Source organism: Cuculus canorus, chromosome 10, assembly GCF_017976375.1.
Source record: "Cuculus canorus isolate bCucCan1 chromosome 10, bCucCan1.pri, whole genome shotgun sequence".
Taxonomy (NCBI): domain Eukaryota; kingdom Metazoa; phylum Chordata; class Aves; order Cuculiformes; family Cuculidae; genus Cuculus; species Cuculus canorus.
This window is the reverse complement of record NC_071410.1, coordinates 12,712,855-12,726,982: the sequence shown is the minus strand read 5'-3', so window position 1 is coordinate 12,726,982 and position 14,128 is coordinate 12,712,855. Positions and strand designations below refer to the sequence as shown.

General features: G+C 37.9%; 1 protein-coding gene across 1 annotated transcript in view; it reads right to left on the bottom strand.

Moving 5' to 3' along the window:
- Positions 1-2,813: 2,813 nt before the first annotated feature.
- Positions 2,814-14,128, bottom strand: part of FMR1NB (FMR1 neighbor) — a 56,781-nt gene continuing 45,466 nt past the window's right edge. Inside the window, exon 7 of the mRNA XM_054075836.1 lies at positions 2,814-4,830. The gene's annotated coding sequence lies outside the window, so the exon portion shown is untranslated. The remainder of the gene's footprint in view (positions 4,831-14,128) is intronic.

The following is a 14,128-nucleotide window of genomic DNA, read 5'->3' as shown; positions in this document are numbered from 1 at the left end:
GAATCCTCAGAATCTGAATAAAAAGCATCACTCCAGAGTTATTCTATGTTGAGGTCAGTCTGAGTCCTGCTAAAGGAAGATTTTGAAGCAAACCTGGCTTACTGTCATTATTTTTAAGGGCTATACCTGAATTAATTTCAACCTTTGTGAAAGAGCCCTATCTGCCGTTTTCAGAGCATGCTAAAAGAAGGTAATGGAACTGCAAAGGTTCTCTTACCTATTTGAATCTTCTATACACATAGGCAGAGGGCAAAAGTGAGAATGTTTGCCTAAACTTCAGTGGCTCTTAGTTTTACATAATTCACAAAACTTTTCTGTTCCATGTTGGTGGTCTTAGTATAGTATTTGTGATTATTGCATTTGGCCTTAGTTTAGAAGGGAGAGCAGCATCCATTAAAGCTTGTATGTAAACTCCTGTACAAATATCAGATTTCTGATTCGGTGTGCCTGAACTTAAATGGTGCTAAATATTTCCTTTTGACATAATGACAACACACTGAACTTTGAGAAACTCGCTTTCCAAGCTATGCTTCTTGTTAACAGCTGGAAGTTATGCATCTCAGCTCGACAACTCTTGATAATAAAAGCTGAGAACAAAGCATCTGTGTAAAACAGAGGACACAGGCAGATCACAGACTAAAATAAAGAAAAGTGATTAAAACACCAATAGAATGTAAGGCTTTTCCTTATAGACTACTACAAACGAAACCGTAAGCATCCAACTACTACATGGTCACCAATAATAAATAACGATGAGAGGTTCAGTTTTCAATTGTATCTAATATTGAAAATTCAGCTAATAAATTTGCACCTGTATACTGTAATTGCATGGTTCCTCTTAAATTTTAATGCAATTCATTAACATGTGGTTAGCATATTTTTATTTGAGGAATAGAAGAAAGGTTACATTTTGCTTCTTTTTGATTTGGAGGAGAGACACTTCATTATGGAACAAGGTTTCTGTTGAACATTCATGGGAAAGTAGTGGACTGTCTATATCAAAACTGGTTCAAAAAGAAAGTGGTGTTTTCAACAGGTGTCACTCCAGTAAGAACTAGTATCAAGATTTCCATTACTTTTGACTGCTCAGTGAATATATAGTTACAAATTATGCATATACCTGCAACTATATTCAGCAAGACTCAGCAGGCATTATTTCCAACAACAGCTTAGATTGTTTAGAATGAATTATAAATGTCATATTCATTAGTTAACACGGATTCCCAGTAACATCACCACCAACAGCGTTAAAAGAAACTTCATGGAATTTCATCATGAGATACAGCATTGTAGCACGAATAAAACAGAGATGAGTATTTCATTACCAGCTGAAGAACTGTTGAAATATAACTGATAAATTTGTCAAGGTTTGCATGCTAGAAATAGTCTCATTTATTTTGTTCAGCTATATTTAATGGTTACAGCAAAGAGAAGTTGAATGGCATTTCAAAGAGCAGGAGGGATCATTAAAAATAATAACTTGTACTTCAGATAGTGGTAAAAACTAACATTTAATCTTAATTTGTAAAATCATTTAAGAAATTGGATGAAGTTTGGAAACAAAGGCAAAATACACCAGTGTCCAGAATGCATTGTAGACAGTCATTTTAAAAGCCCGACTGTTCCTTCTAGTTAAGCTAATAAAAGAAATACTGCATTGTCATAGGCTCATAAAACTTTTGTTGCAGATCTGTAAACCCAAATGCTTATCTTCCAGAGCTCATGAAGAAAAGACAGACGATTCCATTTGAAAGGCTAATGTTGAGTAAGTTTGGTAGCGCCCCCCACAATGGACTATTCTGCTCTTTGCTATCTACTTTATGCACTCTGCTTAAGTTTGAGAACTGATATACAGATGGTGAAAACTGTTGTTCTGCTACAGGTTTCTCCTGCAATCTTCTCTTTCCCTATGCATTTCTATGAATTTTTTTTCTACAGCATGCTGCTCTCTTCCAATTATTTCTTCTATTCCATTTGTTTAATCTATAAAGTAAGGGAAGGAATGAGAGACAGCACATGGCCAGCAATGGTTTACTGAGAAAAATGTATCATAAAAGAAAACAATCAAAAATTAATTGGGCTATAGTTTTCAATATATTGAAATCCATGATAATATTTTCTTCCCTCTAGCAACTATTCCAACAGTTTGGCCAGTTTGCAGGAAAACTCCCTCATGTGCTCATGAATTTATGGCTATTTTTTAAGATTTCAGTGCCCAGTGGAATACAGATACCATAGAAAATCATTGCTATAGAGGAAGAGACAGGGAGTCTTTAAATGTACTCAGGGTTACTTACTCGGAAGACTGAATTAATTTGTCCTCTGTATCAACAAAGATGCAGTAAAAGAAGAGCACATGAAATTGTGCTGGAACTTATTCAATACATGCAGTTCCATTTCTAGGCCATATGCCCTGAAATCACTTAGGCAATTTTCTCATATGTAAAAGAGGTTAAATTAAACCAATCTTTTCCCCAAAGACATTGTGAGGTTAAACACAATATTATTTTCATTTAAAAAATACATCATGCACTGAGAAAATACTGTACTTTTCCTGCAAAATATTGGATTTCTAATGTGAATAGGTGTCTTAGAAAAAAAATAAAAGAGTACAGCAGGAATGATCTTCTATTGATAGTTGTGCTTATCCCATAAAATTTCACTACTAACCCTTTTCTCCTTGATTAATATAAACCCAAAGGCTGTTGTTTCAAATATTATTCCTAATTATTTATGGTCTGTAAATGCACTCACAAATAAAGATGAGAGGAAAGCAGGCTTACTGTTTAATGAATTGGATGGAAACACTGAACTTCAAATATGTAAAGAAATGGCTAGGAACACTATATTTCCAGTCTAACCAGTCAATTTTATCAGAGGTAGGGTTTTATTTTGCTTAGTAATAAATTTGTCCGAATGGCTTTACTCACAGTGAGCAGAAAACAAGATAAAAAGAAAAAATGTTAGGAAAAATAGAGGTGAAGTTATTTATTTTTTATTTGATTTTCCTATAAACTATGTTTAAGCAGAATGAGTACTCACCAGCAAGTTCACTGAGATCTGTAAGGGGAAAATCCAGGCTATGTCTTGGATTACAAGTGCTACTGGGTATTTGCACACCAGTAAAGCAGGTCCAATCTCCCTATATGTAGAGAATTAAAGGCCAGTTAAATCCCTGGCCTTCCTTGTGCATAGTTTGAAATGTGACATTTTGGACATGCTTTGCCCAAATTCCATGATGCAAGGAAAAGACAAAGTCAGGACAGAGCAACCTACAATTGTCACGATGGAGAAACTTGAGATATTAATTACCCCAAACCCAACTAATGTAAAACACAAAGGGATGGGTATCCAAAAGTAGATAAATAGTCAGCTCTATTGTTATGGCACCATTTTGCAGGTACCTGATGAGGCTTTATAGAGTGAGGCACTGACAAGCAAGACAGCAGGAACTCAATCAATATATGAAAGCGTTCGCATTATCACAGCCTGGTGATGTTTTTCAGTTTACAGGAAAAAAACCCTGACACAACAGCCCTCTGTAAAGTTATTGTTAAACCAGAAACATGGTGTTGTGCCCTAACACCCATTTCTTTGGAGGGTGGAACAGCCTGGAGGATTTTCTGCATCTACAAATCATGACGCAAGGACGAGTTCATGTGGAATATCTGTCCAGTTTTGCTGTACTGGAGGATAAAAACAAAACTTTAGAAATAAAGAAAGAGCCATCTTCTTACAAAGCACGCTCTGCCTGTGGCCTCAGATCATCATTGTGATTTTACAAGTTCTAGTAATCTTTTCTTTTGATTATTATTTTTGGTGCAGGTCTGTTAATTTGTTTATAATGTCCCCATATTTTACATGTTCTTTAATGTGGACCAATTTCTGAAAGTATCTGTCACCTAGAACTCTCTGTGCAGCCACTGGCTTGTCTAGATTTAGCCAAACGATTAACGCCATCACACTACTCAGCTTTTGGTGTGTTGCACAGAAAAAAGAAATACATCAAGTGAAGGCTTAAGAAACACCAGGCAGACATTGTCATAGATACCAAAGCAAGATGCACTGTGTTAGAGTCCTGCCAACTGAGCACTAAAGCAACAGACGCATAAATTTACAACATGAAATATTTCAGTTCAAAGTAGAACTAAAGCTCTTCAGTTACTCCAACAAGTTTTGCACTAGAGCAACTTCATCTGCTTTAGAATTACCCTCATTTTTGTCAGAACATGATCTAGCCATGAAATGCTTAGAGAGGTTAAACAACACATGCTGGAGAGCAACACCCAGACAGCCAACACCTCCACAACTGCCTTTGAATACTAAACAATGCACAGCAGAAGCTAGAATATTCCGTGTTTGTCTTTAATCACCGAGCTCCACTTTTTAAAATTTAAATGCGTGCCTTTGAGTAAGGTTTTGTTGCCAAAAGCAACAGGTCTTAACAGATTTAGTGTGAAACCTATTGTTTAGAACTGGCACAAACTGTTCTTCCTCCCTCTGTAGCAGTAGGGAGTTTTTCCAGGTATGTGGGAGGCAAGCTGCTTGGAGCCATTATATTGCTTGTTCTCTGCATGATCTCCTTCATTAAATAATCTTTTAATGCAACATTAATAGTAATTGCAAGATTACAGTTCAAAATATTTGATAACATCACACTACGCAGTTGAAAAGCTACCGATCTCTTCTCTAAAGCTGGCTGTGGGGGGCAAGCTTACTGTGAAACACCACCAGTCCCTTGAGCTGAAAGCATTGCAACTCTGGTTGCTATTTCCATTCCAGGTCTGGATGTCTCACAAGCCATAAGTGGTACAGCCTAGCAACAGAGGGCTGAAGGAAGGAAAACAATTGGTTAATTTGTTCTGTACTTTGAACTTTTTAATGACATGAACATAGAAGGTTTTTTTATTGATTCACAGTGGAGGACTGTCTAGCATCTATTAGGAGATTATATTTATGTACCAGTACTTGCATTCATAATGTTTGAATATCCATAGATATTTCAGAAGAGTAAAATTATTCTGTTTTTACCGACGCTGAGCCATCTACTCCTTCTGCATATTCTTCATATATATCTATAAAAAAAAATACTAAGTAGTTTGCAACCTTTGATTCTGCAAAGCATTATCAAAAGTGTGCTTAACTCTAATATTCCATCTGAGTCAAATATCCTTTCTACTGCAATTAGTATTCATTCGTTTTGACTGGCAACTCCTTCAGAAGAAAGAGTAAATTGTAAGCCATTGCTTGAATCTAATATTTAGTTGTAGTTAAACTCGATTCTTCCATTCTCTCCCAGCTAAGTATCCATCAGTGTTCTCAAAATCAACACTTACAGATTAAGAACTGAAAAAGAAAAGATTGATGTCCCTCTCCTCTTTCTCCTGAATATTAATCTTCAATATGAAACTTTACGTTGATTCTTACTTTGAGTATCAGCAGTAGGACTTGTAACAATAAAAATACTTCCTAGCTGCAAAACTAATCCAGATCACAGTTAACAGAAAATGCTACCAGTTATTAGTTATTATTTTTGCTGGATATAAATTTCTTAACGCTAGACTCCCAACTGTCCTTACGGTGAAATAATAAAAAATCCAAGAAACATGACAAGATGGAAGGATCCAAGAGCCACACAGAGCAAGCCACAGTTTTCTCTTATATAAAAATAATTAGAAAAATTCTTGCAAAAACTTCATAAAAGAACAAAGTTAACCAGTACTGAAGAAAGGCCTAAAGCCAAGACCTTGTATGACTGACTACATTAGGCCAGATGAACTGTTCAAAAGTCACAAGAAATATAGGTAGAGGATTACAGCGTATCTTTAAATGAGCAGACACATTCAGGAACTCCATGGAAAACCACTGCCTAAATTGGCATAATTCAACATAAGCAGTTTAGCATAAGTAATGCTTAGTTCAGTGTAACTAACATAATTAGAGTAACCTTTCAAGAGCAGCTTTATTTTGGAGTAAGGTAACCAAACTCCTAAACTCAGCAGGCAAAAGTGAGGACAAGATCTCTCTGGAGATCAAGGAACATAATCAGTCCTGGATAGACATCACTGCTGCCTCCCATTTCTGTGAGGTGTTCAGTCTTAAAATCTGAAAAAAAGATTTTTAGAAGCCATTTCACGATAGTCACTATTTGTGATTACTTTCTCTCAGCAGGACAAAGCTTCTGTTTCATCATTAAATGTAACCTACCACTTATCTGTAAGCTTTTACAAAAATAGCAGAACTTCGATTTTGTTTTCTGATTCCCTGTCTTGAAATAAAACTGTGAAAATGGATGTGTCCTCAATTTTCAGAAAAATGGGATTTGGCAGTATAGCCAGACTCCCCTTATATATGTCTATATCTATCTCAACACTCATGGTTAGCATAAAGAAACACACCGTCTGCAACCCGTGTGAACATATACATAAGGGATGACATTAGATCTGTGCATGGTATTTTCAACCAAACAGGTTTTTTGTATTGCAAAGAATGTTCTAAAGCCGAAACCATGGATATGGGTCCATTGTGAAATCACCAAAGTTGGATCGGTACAAGCAGTTCCACAAACCTATAGAAAGCGTCATTAGTATTAGGAATCCGCCAATATGGAACAGTTTCTTAACCAGAGGACAGAGCTGTGAAGGAGCCCAACAGCAAAGCAACAAAGACATCTCAGTAAAGATGCAGAGCCTTCCCATGGTGAAGCCTAACCCCAGTCAATGTGGTCATATAAAGTACTTTATTACTCAGACTGTGAAGTGAGAGCCCCATTGCGCTCCCTGAACTATTGTTGACCATAAACTTGCCATGCCTACAACACATTGGCCCTCCCTGGCCATAAACACCAAAGCATTACCAGGTATGGGTAAGCTGCTAACGCTGCATGGCAAGTGAAGACCAAAAACTGACTTGCTGAGTTGCAAGTATATACAAATAAGAATTTTTAACACTGCCATTAATAACAAAATTGCCATGAAATGACATATTTAAAGAAAAAAATAAATTCAATAATTGAAAAAATTAACAGCAAGGTTCATCACTAAAAGAAAAAAAAATTAATCATAAAGTAGCCAACCACTCATATCCCAGGAAACTTGTAATAACTGTTTTCTGCAGGACATATTAGTTAGAAATTCAGAAAAAATGTAAAATACTTTATAATTTATATGGTATATACATACCGCTGAGTATGAGGAATTCTTTCTGCATGAAAAGCCAGCAAGTGGCACCTCATTAAACAGGACCTAGACTTAATCTAACTTGGAACAGATAAAAAAGAAAGGATTCATATGAAGCTATCCTGCCTGGGGGTTTAATCTCAAAGCTTTTGAGTATAATGAATGAATTAAGTAGGGCAAGTGATTAACAACAAAGAAGTGATCACATAATAAAAACAGAAATAGCACTGAATTTGGAGCAATGTTTCCATTGTTTATGGACAAGACCCTGCTGCGCTATTTTTATTGTTTTAACTCTTAAAGAATAGACAGGCCATATGACAGCACATGATCTCCAAGCTGAGATGGAAAGATGCGGGAAAAGGCCATGAGCGGAATACCTAATGGTGCATAAATAATGGACAGTTCAGATATCGATATTTGTATCATTATGAGAATAAAACTCAGTTTGTAGGACTCACCAATATTTTAAAACATATTGCTCTTAACGATGTAAAAGTGGAATAAATACCATCAAGATGATGATGCTTTATATTACTGGTATGTACCACAGCTGGTTTGCCCATCAGCCAAAGCGGCACGAGGCACAGTCAGAACAACACGACACCAGTTGGAGCTCAGCGCCTGAACCTCTGACGGGCCCCCCATGCTGCCTGTGCAGGCAGGGGTGGGAGGCAGTGCTGCCTTGCCTTGCAAACTTCCTGCCTGAACGAGGAACGAGCACACGCTGACAGATCACAGGGCTTTGTTTGGGCTTGTGCTTTTATGTCTGGTGTAACTCAAATTAAGCTGACTGCCAATTAACACAAGCCAATTCCCATCACGGTAAATACGAGGTGTAGACAGGTACAAAGCAGTGCCCCCCTCCCGTCAGCTACACCCTAAGGTAAATAATGAAACACTACGGAGAGTCCAGGCTGTCAGTCCTAATCATGTTATCTAGAACACTCTGCTCTACACGTTTCATTGCATTGCGGTCTTCACCCCTGCTCTAGCATTACTCAGTTGTGTTTAAATGATGTAACATGTTAAACTCTAGGTCTAGTTTAGAGAAATCCTGAAGGAAACCCATTGAGCAGAGGCCAAGATAACTCAGGGCCAACAGTGAGAAGACTCAGGAGACGTCTTCCTGGCATAGCAAATTCCCAAGTTAGCCTATGTGACATGAAGGACAAATATCTTATAGACTACTGGAGGCACAGATTCCTGAGTGAAGTAGGCAGCACTAAGTCAGTACTTTGCCACTCATCTTTACCTACACAGGCCCAGGTTTCTTCAAGCAAGAGGGCTTAACAGATGTTCCTGGGTCCTCAATTCTTCTCATAGAGTGTTTGGAGCAATATAATCTCTTGAGGTCTCACACACAACATAAAACTCGTACCACAGTGGCCAGTAGATTGAGGCTTGTGATCTCTTGGACACCTAAGTGAAACTTGATGCATAACAACCGAATAGTGTGTTTTCTTCCACTAAATGAAGGTACTAGTTCAAATAATGCTTTAGGGTCTAACAGTTATCAAATGAATTGGACATGAACCTTGTCTTGTAGCATTAAGTGACAAGAAAGAATATATTTTCCAGTGTCTTTTCTCTTGTTGCCTTCACAAATAAGTCTAGTGTATACTGGAGTATGTCTAACAGGGATATAAACACAAGCAGCTTGAAATCTGAGATTTCAAGATGGAGATCACTAGGGAAAAAACCAGATTTTCTCAAGGCACTTGATTGGCTCATAAATTTTGCTTTCCATTCACTAAAGCTTTCGGGAAAGAGAAAGAGAGGATAAAGGCTATAATTGATGGTACAATGCCCACAAGCCTCAACAGATGTGATCCCTCGTAATGAAGCATGTGGGCCTAATTTGGCATTACTTACTACCAGGAGGATCTTTCTAAATCTATGCTTGGTTGGCACCTGTGCCTTGTTGAAACTGGCAGAGCACCTTCTGAGTGGGCATAATGCCATTCTAGCAGATGGGCATGAAAGCAGATAGGATGCCAGAGATCTACTATTGCATTTGCAACAAACTTACTGTAGCAGGGTCTGAGGTCTCATTACATGACACCAAAAGTGGGAAGACCAGACAGTCCCACGACCTGCTCAGAGCAGATTCAGCTAGAGCAGAATGCGTCCGGTCAGGTTTTGAGTATCTCCAAGGATGTGGACTCCATAGCTTCTGAGCAATCTGTTCTCTGCCAGACCACCCTCACAATAAAAAAAGATTTTTCTTGTGCTTAAATGGAATCTCCAGTATTTGTTTGTGCCTATTGCCTCTTGTTCTGTCACTGAGCAACCCTGAGAAGAGTCCAGCACAGACTATCCCCCATCAGATATTCATATAGGCTGGTAAGGTCCTCCTGAGTTTCCTCTTCTCCAAGCTACAGTCCCAGCTGTCTCAGCCTCTCCTCCTATGGCAGATGCTCCAATCCATTAATCATTTTCACAGTCCTTTGCTGGACTTTCTCCAGTAAGCCCAGGTCTTGTACTGGGGAGCCAAGATCTGGATACAGCACACCAGATGTGACCTCACTAGTACTGAGTAGGTGGAATATTACCTCCCTCGAGCTGCTGTTATTGCTCTTCCTTGTGCAATCCAGTAGCCTGTTGGCCTTCATTGCCACAAGAGCATATTTCTGGGTCATCCCAAAGTAACAAACACAAAGTGCACACATACACAATTCTTAGGCCTAAAGTAACTCTGAAAGTCTAATAGTATCCCCTGCCCTTGGGATATCATGATCCTTCCAGGAGGACATGATTAGGGAAAGAAGGGTGAGCCAGAGAGACAGTACACCTAGCACAATCCTTAGAGGGATATGCCAAGAGATGAGAGGAGATGCCAGAACTTAGCCTGCTTCCCAGCTAAATATATTTCATATGAAAGCCATGAATTACACCTCAAATTGGAAAAAATTATAGCTGGAACATTTCTAAACAGTAGAACTGCAATCTCTGGATAAAACATCACTGAACAAAAATAACTCAGCTGATGCCAATTTACAACAGCTGACAACTAGATCCAGTACTCTGAAATAGCCTAATGCCGTTCAAACCATTAACTGATTAGCTGTCAGGTGCAATGCCACCTACCCATACAGCCCATAAAAACAATGTAGTCCTTTGGGAAAAGAAATACCAGATATGAGCTGAATCCTATTTTGTGGGAGAGATTTAACAATTGAATGAACACTTTACAGTAGATCTACTTTTTTTTTTTTTTTTCCCCAAGTAAAACCAGGACTCCTGATTTTACTTTAAACTGGGAATCTATGGGCAGAATTTTCATGCTATGGATGCTTTTGTTTCAACTGAGAAGAACTTCACTGTGCTGAGTGATGCAAGATGGGGACCTAGTCCTCATCCTCATATATTACTACTCAACTTCATGAATATGAGTGGAGAGTGCTAGACTTTTGCCTTTTTCTTTCCACCGGTGTTTACTTTGGTTGCAGCAAAAGCTCCTGCTGATGCAAAGAGAAGACCCCTGGAGCCCATAACTATTACCTTTAGCATTACTATCTTATTTTAACTGGTCCTTGGTGCAAAGGATGCTTCTTTGACTGAAATTCACTACCTGAAATAGGAAATAATGCACCCTGAGTGGCAAAATGGTTTATAAATAGTAGTCTAACAAAACATTGCACGAAACTCACAAATGACAAGCTCCATAGGCTGAAGTGACCTTGTATTTGGAATTGTATACGTAATTATTTGCTCGATATTCATTGTGTTAAGGTTGAAAATGTTATTAACATATTTGCTTTAAACCTAGCAGACCAATGTATTCTAACTGGCATTAATAAAATCTATCATTAGCAAACAGGAGTCAGTGGAAACCACAGCAGAGAGAACATGCAGAAGAATAACAGTTCAAGAAAAAGGATTAAATCTACTTCAAGCTGCCACTGTACAAGTGGCTCATCAGAATGTTATTCTAACAAATGTAATCTATGATATACTACAAGTATAGTCATCTATTATGGTCGGTATTAAAGCAAAACAGTACTTAAGAAAAGTGATGCAGAACAAAATTGTATTAGCTTATTGGATCATCTTTAATGATATCACATTTGAAGTGTGATATTTATATGCTCATCTTCTTAATTTCTAAAAATATTCTTATACTGATTAAACTTGCAAATTTTAAATCTGTATTTTGATTTGCCAGAATTTTTCTATTCAAGATCACAATTATGACCACTTATTTCCAGTATGATTAGCTAATTTTTCTGCCTTTGCCTTTATGTCTTTAGTTATTTGTTTTTAAAAATAACCTGCAGTTTTGATAAATCCAGGAAAGCAGTGGTTTCAGTGGATTGTGCTCTAGTACAGGCTTAATCTTTCCTGTTGGATCCAAGTCTTTCAGAATTTTCAGTGGTTTTTAAGCCTCTCATTGTGCCAGAAGGAAAAACATAAACCATTCCTTAATTAAACACACACACAATCAAAAAACACAGACACATAAAATAAAATAGAAAATAAAGTTAACTAATCTGCAAGAAGTCCTTGGACAGCTAGGAAGCTGAACCCAAGTTTATTGTGTATCACCACACAGCATCATTTCTTTCTCTAGACAACCATGAACACCCCTACTCATCTCCCCATTTAACTTCAGCTTTCACATTACAAAGACACAAATATTCTAAGATGTTGTAATTTCTGGCCTTAGACAAACGTTTTAAAGTACTTTACATAAAGGAACCCAAACTGTCTCCAAGGATAACATCCAAAGATATTACCAGCATTAATTTTATCTAAGGAAGGTTTTTGGGTAGAGTATCTAAGAGGAAGAAAAGTTATTCCAGATGGTATATTGAATAAATGAACACTCAAGCATGATAAAGAACACTGAATGAGCTGGATTTTCCTGTACAGGTGCAGAAGTAAAAAGTTAGATGCTGTTTCTTTCTCTCTCTCTATCTTAAATGTATTTATTCTATTCTTGCACACTAGTAGACTTCCGTGCACTAATATTTAGTACTGAACACAGTGCTTAAGAAGGTTTAGTTTAAATACCCAAACCCACGAGACAATGTTTCACACTCATAAGGAAATAAATGCAATGAAAACAGAATATGTAAGAACTGTAAGGCACCAGCAATCTACAAAACACTCTATAAAACCAGAGAGACGACAGAGTTTTGAAAATAGCAAATCTCCATTAGGATAATCAATTTAAACTCAATGATGATTGTACAAAACATGGTAATTGTAGTCTCTTACTGTGTGTTTTAAGCACCCTTTCAAATGCGATGAAATGGTGAGAAAGTCAGCGAAGTAACTCTACTGCAAGAAAAATGCTTGTTCTTACAATACTTGGTAAAAATCTGGTACTAGATGAAAGCACGTGAGACTTCAGTTCAGTGTGGATAAGGCAGAGGTAATGTTGGTTGGCAGACAAAACTGTTTTGAAGAATTGGCAAGGTCTAAGAGTACTCCCTTGGCTGTGAGCATCTGCTAATCCATTGTGAAAGTACTTTATAATCTCAGGGTTTCGATCTTTCTTGCTTCTGGGCTTCAGGTATCAAAAAGAATCAATCAAATTCAGCTCTGTGTTTCTCTAATCAACAAATTATATCTTTGCCTCTCAGATTCAACCTCTGTCCAGTTTATGTGTTGCAATTTTTGTCTCAAACTGGATTTCTGACTCCTGGCAATGGTTCAGTCGTGCTGATAGACTTCGCAAGAGCAAACCCCTGCTGCTCCCTGGGAGCAAGACAGCCCACTGAACAAAAAGCCACACCTGCGTTCATTCCTCCCCACCCCTGCACCCAGCAAAGCAACATTTGCACCACTGTCCACAACCAACGAAGAAAAAGCAGCAGGGGCAAAAGAAAAACGAGCATCTGTTTAGCATCGGATCCCTTTGTTTGAAGTTTACACCCAGTCACGCGGTGGGATTCTCCGGTCCCTGGGGGACCCTGCTTCCTTTCTCTACTGTCTCCCAATTGCTGTTTTTCTCTCCTCAGCTTCCCTCTCTCTGACCCACGGGCCTGCTGTCTCTATTTCCCGGAAGGGCTTGGACAGAAACATTTAGATGTTTTTTCAGGCCCACACCTGTGAGGAGTAAGTGGTCCCTTCACCCACCGGCATTGGGCTCTCGCGCTCTCAGCACACAATGCAGGCTGCGCACAGTACACCACATCACAGCAGGTATTTAGTACAAAATATTTCAGGTGAAGTATGCATGCCTCAAATAATTTTGACCTAGATAGAGGCTGCTTTTATTAAGTTGCCACATCTATTACCAAGGAGAGGGAGTCAAGTAAGCTATAGTATTCCATGGGTTTCTTTTTACAAGCTTTGCTCTTAAAGGGGAACTTTTGAAACATTGTTCTCTGTCATCAAAGAAGATGAGAAAGAATAGGATTAAGGTGAAGAGAAGGATTTCTTTGAATAGAGAAGATATAATTACACGTTTTCCATGACACGTGCGGGAAAATGTAATATTAGATAATGCAAGTTACCTCAAATTTTTAGTCGTATTTTAATAGAGAGCTCTCTTTTAAGATTTTTATATTATATACAGTATATAGTTATATGTATAGAGAGTTCTCTCACATAAAGAAGATTGAAAAGGAATCAAACAAGAATAAACTTTTCCTCCCTAACCACTAAGGAAACATGATAAAGGAGGACAATATCAGATTAGCTACAAATTTTCCAACTCATTGTTTCCTGAAAAATTAAATTTTATAATGAACATACTCCATACAAGCTGTGCAGAGCACGTATCTCTTCCAAAAAATGCACAGAGCAGTAGTAAAAATCAAGCATGGACTCAACAACATCTGTTGTGGCATTGTTACCAAATGCCATCTTTTTTACACAAATCTGTAACAGTCACTACTTTTTTATGTGGAAATATTAGTTTGTCTGTGGCATCTGAAAGTTGGCACAAAAGGACCAACAGATGCTTTGGTTTTACCTCATCTTCAACTTACTTGGCT